Consider the following 7635-nt stretch of genomic DNA (forward strand, 5'->3'; position numbering starts at 1 on the left):
CACAAGCACACACACACACGCGCGCGCGCACACACACACACACCCTCAACACATATCTGACCCCTCCTTTGCTCAATGCCCTCGCCACAACCCAAATTCCTTACTCTATCCCCTCATCCACACTCTCCTTCAACATTTACCACATCAAGCGGTGTGCGAAGCCCCTTCACAGGATCCACTAGCGTGGGACCTACTCCGCCTCCCTCTCCTTTGTTGAGTTCTCCCTTCAATGCACCTCAATGCTATCCATACTCATCCGGGAAATACTATTCTACACTATCCCTATTCCCATCTTTGCATCCGAGAAATCCTATTATATGCCTCATGAGAGTGTGGTAGGTCCGGCCCATGTTCTAGGTTTTACTTAGAATTTTCCATGTGCCTTTTCTACCTTTTGTTTTAGTTGTTCTCCCTTCATTTTTATGTTAGTTATTTCTAGAAATATTTTTTGTACCTTTTACTTCCATACATAATTAAAAGTATATTAATTTTTCTTAGATATTTTTAGTTTTACTCATTTCTTTTTATTTTTTACGTAATACATCATTCTTTTCAAAGTACTATGAAAATAAATATATTCATATGTGCATGATAATTATTTTTCAATATATGATTTTTTTTTAAAATTAGACAACTTGGTTGTTTTGGCATATAGAACATAGTTTTAATATTAGATGAACATTTCATTTCAAATGCATAAAACATATGTTGCGGTACATTAATATTTTTAATTTTTGGGTTTAGATGAAATTTTTGCTTATTATATGCACCATATGATTTTCTCGATATTTTAAACTTGATTTAACATTATTCTAAAATGTGTTAGATAGAAAAGCACATTTTCCCATAGATAAGGTAAAACAAGTATGAGTTTTTTGGACGTGCTAGCCAAATTAGAAGCTACTGAGGCAAAATGCACACTACCACTCAAGTAAAGTATAGAATAGGAGGAGTTCCCCTATAAGCTAGAATATATTAGGCTGAATGTATGAAAACCGATGTCACCAGTGGTCTTTCCCCTTTGCCCCACATGTGTGGTAGGGCCAGCCCATGTTCCTGGTTTTACTTATAATTTTCACGTGCTTTTTTACCTTTTGTTTTCTTTTTCACCTTCCATTTTTCATGTTGATTATTTATACTAATATTTAATTCTTACACTTTATTTACAATTAAGATTAATAATTGTATTTCCTTATGTTTTTAAATCAAAATTTCATTTTTATGGAATACATGATTATTTGTAAGAATAATATATTCATATGTGAATGATAAAAAATTCAACACATGAACAGTTATTCAAATTGGAACATCTTTTTGACAATATTTGAACACTTTTTTTTTCAAATGTAGAAAACTTATAGTGGGATTATTTTTGTTTTGGGGTTTTAATATTATATGATTTTGTCCATATCTTGAACAAGATTTAACATGATTCTAAAATGTATTAAATGAAGAACACATTTTCCCATATACAAGGTAAACCATATATGAGTTTTTTGGCCATGCCAACCAATTTAACAATTATTGAGGAAAAATGCTCACTATCACTCGAGTAAAGTATAGAATAGGAGGAATTCCCCTATCAACAAGAATATATTAGGCTGATATTTATGGAAAACAATGCCACCATGGAGGTTTTCCCTTTCCCAAGTCAACTGGCCAGTGGATTCTTCACGGACAACCAGCGAGGCCACGTATATATACTCCCCTCCTTTATAAGTTATTAGTATGAAACACACACCAACAAATTTGTATCTAATATAAAGCTTCAGGAATGTCTTCACGCCACAAATATTATTATTAGTATTTTTTATAATAACCATTATTTTTTTATTAAATTATAGATCTATAGTAGGGTTGAGACATTGCCGGTTTTATTTATGTCTTCCATTTGGCTGCCCTTATCATAATCAAGTTTTCTTTTGCGGGAAAACTTCTGATCTATTCAACAAACATCATGGTAGTAAAAATAACATCAAAAGTAACAGAAATTACATCAAAGTCCCTAGACCACCTAGCGATGTCTACAAGCATTGGAGTGAGCCGAAGGCACGCCTCCGTCATCGCCCCTCCTTCATCGGAGCCGCGCAAACTTGGTTGTTGTAGAAAGTCGGGAAGTCATCTTGCTAAGGCCTTGGAGGACTAGCGAACCATAATAGCAACCTTCGATTATGAGAGAAGCGTAAATTGGAAGGATCCACCCATAGACACATGAACGCAGACGAACGAAGACCGGATCCAACCAGATCCACCGAAGAAAAACGCGTATCGAATCCCATGAGATCCGCCGGAAACACACCTTCACGCCCTCCGACGACGCTAGACGTATCACCGGGACGGGGCCTAGACGAGGAGAACATTAATCCATGTTCAGAAAGTCATCGTCGCATCTTCTTCCTGAGCAGGACACGAACACCAAGCAAACTTAAAAACACATCTAATGCTCATAAATGTCATTTTTTAAAATTCCAAAATATGCTCATAAATTGTAAAAATAAAAAGCTAAGAAAATGAAAATGTAACTTGTAAAACCAGCAAAGAATAACCAGAAATAATAAAAACCAATTCAGGGAAGGTTAGCGTTCCCAAAACCGATGGGAACACAATAAAACACATAAACGGACGAATGGGCCGACCCTTTCTTGCGGGTGGGCGGTGCGCATTTGGTCGATAATCACTGACGCGTGTGGGGAATATGCACACGTATAGCAGGCCCAAGCCCTATATCGCTGAGGGGCGAGCGAGATGTGTTGGCCCCGCGCGCTGCAGGCGACAACAATATTCTAAAGATATATATTATAAAAAACACTAAAAACAATATTTTTTGAAAAGTATTTGAAAAATGTTGAACAATTATTTGAAAATTGTTAATCAAGCATACGAAAAAATGTTGAATGCGTATAGAAAAATAGTTGACAATATATATAAAAAGGTAATCAAGCATTTTGAAAAAAAAATTAATCAAAAATTGGGAAATGTTAAATGTATATAAAAAATGTTGACCATGTATTAAAAAATGATGAAAAAATTTATCATCTATATAAAATGTTAATCAAGCATTTGAATTTTTCTGAACAAGTATTTGAAAAATGTTAATCAAGGATGTGTAAAATGTTAATGAGCATATAAAAAATGTTGCAATTGTATTAACAATATGATGATGTATATGCAAATTTTAATCAAGTATTTAAAAAATGTTGAACAAGTGTTTGAAAAATGTTATCAAGCATTTGGAAAATATTAAAAGTGTATAGAAAAAATGTTGACTATGTATTAAAAAATGTTAATGTTATATTCAAAAAATCTTAAACAAGCATTTTAAAAATGTGTATAGAAAAAATAATCTCCATGTATTATAAAAATGTTTAATTTGTATTGGAAAAAAAGTTAGACGTGTATTAGAAAGATGATGATGACATATGCAAAAATATAGAATAATAACAAAAAGACGAAAGAAAACCAAAAAAAGAAACAAAATAAAAAATAAAATGAAAAAAATGAAGAATTGAAATGCAGAAAGAGAATGTAGAGAACAGAAAATAAAAAGAAAAGAAACAAACAAACCAACCAAAGAAAAACAATAAAAATGAAGTAAAATGAAAAAAAATTAAAACAGAGAACCCGCTGAAAAAACAAAAAGAAAAATCCCAGAAAAACCTGTGGTAAATCAGCTTACTGCACTCAAGTAGACCGCCTCTTTCTATGACATCATGAACTTGATCCTAGCCTTGTGGCTCATACGCCTCCTATTAACCAGCATACCTGGGATTTTATTCTTCTATTTATTTTAAGCGAGAGTTAATGAGCTGGCCTGTTACTGTATACACTTGCGCGTGAGAGATCCTTCCATCTCGTTTAAAGCGAGATTTAGCTACCGCGCTCCAGAAGTCCTGGATGAGCAAAATATCCGCTCTCACGTGGAAGAAAGCGATGCTGGCAGCTTTTGGGCTTGGCCCATTAAAAGTTGTTTTCTACTTTTTTGAAAGGTAAAAAAAGGTTTGTATTCCTTTTTTTGTTGCATGATGATCAATTGTACATTGCTGACCAAAAAGAAAATCACCATGTATTTAACTAACTAATTTAATTATATTAGATTGTTTTTTTGCAAAGAAATAACATATTCATATGTTATAATGAATATTTGCACATATACATTACTTAAATTTTTAATTCTAAAATGTCAAGTGTTTTACAAAATATTTATGTAGCCTTTAAAAATATATTTATGTAATCTAAGAAATATATGGGCATTTATATAAAATTAAGGTGTTCATGCTGTTTCAAACAAATATTCACGTTTTTGTAGAAAATGTTTATATATATTTATGAAAATGTTCATGTACTTTTCAAACATTGTTCTTTAGACAAAAAATTAACAAAAACAGAATAGAAATTGGGAGAACATTAATAATAACAGCAAAATTGGACCTTAGAAAACTGTGAAGAAAACAAAGATAAGAAGAACAAATGCAAAAAATCATTTGGTGCCCCGCGTTAGTAAGACAGCCCAATTCGGACCACATTTGAGCGAGTGCGCACTATTGCTCACAATAAACAAGGTGTATTGTTTGCGACATAGGATGGGCCAACATCAAATGTCATAGTTTGAACATGCCATGCTAAACAAATCACACAATGTTGTTCCACTCACTGCAATCGCTAAGATTGATCGGCCCCACACACTGGTGGTCACTCATTAATCGATCTGTCCAAACCAGAATTGCAGTGGCGATGGAGGTCAGCAGGTACATCAAATCTCAACCTCAAGGTTGTCGGCGAGAGGACTAAAACACTAACAAGAGCAAAACTAATAGGTTTTTTCTAAGGACATCGTGTAAATACATTTTCCATGAACCACCACCAACTGTTGCCGCCTTTTTTTTCCAGATGAAGGACATGACTTTATTTCATTGTTCAACAAAAAATGGAATATGGGTGCGTTTGGTTGCAAGGGTGGTCATGAATGGGTTGGGATCGTTCAAAAAATAGACATGTTTGGTTATAAAGCACATGAATGGTTCAAGTCAAAAAAAGAGAATATGCCTTGAAGGTGCTGAACCGTTCCACCCAACCAAATCGGTCGAATCAAATGGCCACCCTTTGCATGCATGACTATGTGAGCATGACTGGTGGTCCCGTCCTAAATAATTAGCTCATCTCTTATATTCAGCCAAACGCATGAATTGAATGGTTCAATCCCGAAAAAATTGGACGGTCCCAACCCATTCATATGACACCTTCAACCAAACGCATCCAAAGATGTCCAGTGGGTTTGAGAAACCAAACATGACGCCCCACCGCATGCATGGTCGCCATTCTAGCTAGTCTGTGAGCTTTCCAATTGCTATCACGCTGCTCATGGCAAAATTCGACATGCCATAAATGAAACTTTGCAAGTTTTGATGTCTCGAAAAATCATCGAAATCACTAATTAAAGAGTACTCATTGCGAAGATCATTTCAATTCCCCAGGTTGCGACAAGTGACGCGCCGCATGTGCGCCACTTGGTCGCAACCTGGGAGTTTTCCATTTTTTTCGTAGATTTGTTTATTCAAAATATTTTATCTCTTAAACCGTGCGTCCAAATCTCGAACTGCTTTCGCCGTTGGATTCCTCGCATCGAGATCTTCAAAACTAGATCCTATGTTGATAGGTTTTGACAAAAAAAAAATTCACGAAAAAAACCGGACAAAATAACCGAACCGGAAGCACGGGTTTTTCCCTTTCCAAAAGAGGCACGCCCGTGCCTCTGACGAAATCACAACCGTGCCTCTCGCGGAAGCAAAACCGTGACTCTCGTGAAAAAAATAGAAAACGCGTTTTTTCCGTTTCCGAGGAGGCACGGCCGTGACTCTTGCGAAAGCACAACCGTGCCCCCTCGCGAAAGCAAAACCGTGCCTCTCGCGAAAGAAAAAAAAAGAAAAAACGCGTTTTTTTCATATCCAAGAGGCACGGCCGTGACTCTCGCTAAAGAACGAAAAAACAGAAAACGCGTTTTTTCGTTTCCAAGAGGCACAGCCGTGACTCTCGCGAAAGCACAACCGTGCCTCTTGCGGAAGCAAAACCGTGCCTGTCACGAAAGAAAAAAAACAGAAAACACATTTTTTTTTGTTTCCAAGAGGCACAGCCGTGCCTCTCGCGAAAGCACAACCGTGCCTCTCGCGGAAACAAAACCGTGACTCTCGCGAAAAAAAACAAAAAACACGTTTTTTTCCGTTTCCGAGGAGGCACGGCCGTGACTCTTGCGAAAGCACAACCATGCCCCTCGCGGAAGCAAAACTGTGCCTCTCGCGAAAGAAAATAAAACAAAAAACACGTTTTTTTTCGTTTTCAAGAGGCATCGCCGTGACTCTCATGAAAGAAAGAAAAAACATAAAACACGTTTTTTTCGTTTCCAAGAGGCGCGGCCGTGACTCTCGCGAAAGCACAACCGTGCCTCTTGCGGAAGCAAAACCGTGCCTGTCGCGAAAGAAAAAAAACAGAAAACACATTTTTTTTCGTTTCCAAGAGGCACGGCCGTGCCTCTCGCGAAAGCACAACCGTGCCTCTCGCGGAAACAAAACCGTGACACGTGGCGAATCGCTGAAAGCGCGCCAAATGGCGTTGATTGTTGCGAGGCTTTCGAAGGAGCGCTCGTTAATTAGTTGCTCCTCAAAATCATCTCTAGTTCTTTGACGACTCTCAAACAGTTAGATGCTATGTGAATATTATTGAGCTGGGAATCCTCTTCCAGAGTTAGAGGCTTTTTTTCTGTAGAGAACCCAGACCTAACCCTAAACCCTAACACGTAATCCTAACCCTAAACGGCTAAACCCTAGAGCTTCTTCCTTAATCACAATTGTAGAGAAGAACAGGCCCAGTGGCCCGGCCAGCCCAAGTCCAATAGACGTGATCTACATATATAGGGGGTTCATGGAAAACGTTTTCCTTTTTTTTAGAAAAGGAGGATTACCCCCGGCCTGCGTCTCGGTGATGCATGCAGCCATTTTATTAATTATTCTCAGAGACCTTACAAAGCATTACATCAGTAAGCCTGAAGCCACCATCAAGGCGACACCTGTCGCTATTCCTATCCCCTTGATGCAGGGGTGCCGAATGTTCGAGCCTAATACTAAACAGACATCGCACCAAAACCTAACATCTAATGCCGGATGCCCCATCCCAGCCACATGCCGGGAATGGGTCACACACCGGTCCGACGCACTCACCGAGGCTACCGCCACCGTCATCCACCTAACCATCTTCAGAGAAGGTACTGACGCAAATACCTTGTCAGGTCAGCTGTCGACGCCACTATGGCGCCAGACAGCGCCACGTCCAGTGCCGAGACCCCGTTGCTCCATGCCGCCGAGACCCGCCGTCGTCGATGCGAGAGAAGGCACGCCACACCACCTCACGCCTCTTCCATCAGGTGCCGCTCCACAAACAATGCCCCCAAGAGGGAACACGACACCACATCGCCGCCATCGTCCGATCCGGTGATCTTAAGATTTCTCCCGGAGCGGCACGAGCAGGTTGACCATAGTGGCTTGACCATGCCTTCATCAAGGTAGCGACGTAGACGCCGCCATCGCCCGCCACAACCGGAGTCGGCTCGGTTTTCACCGGCGACTATGTCTCCCCAACTCGCCCCCG

The sequence above is a fragment of the Triticum dicoccoides genome, chromosome 2B, assembly GCF_002162155.2.
Source record: "Triticum dicoccoides isolate Atlit2015 ecotype Zavitan chromosome 2B, WEW_v2.0, whole genome shotgun sequence".
NCBI classification, from domain to species: Eukaryota; Viridiplantae; Streptophyta; class Magnoliopsida; order Poales; family Poaceae; genus Triticum; species Triticum dicoccoides.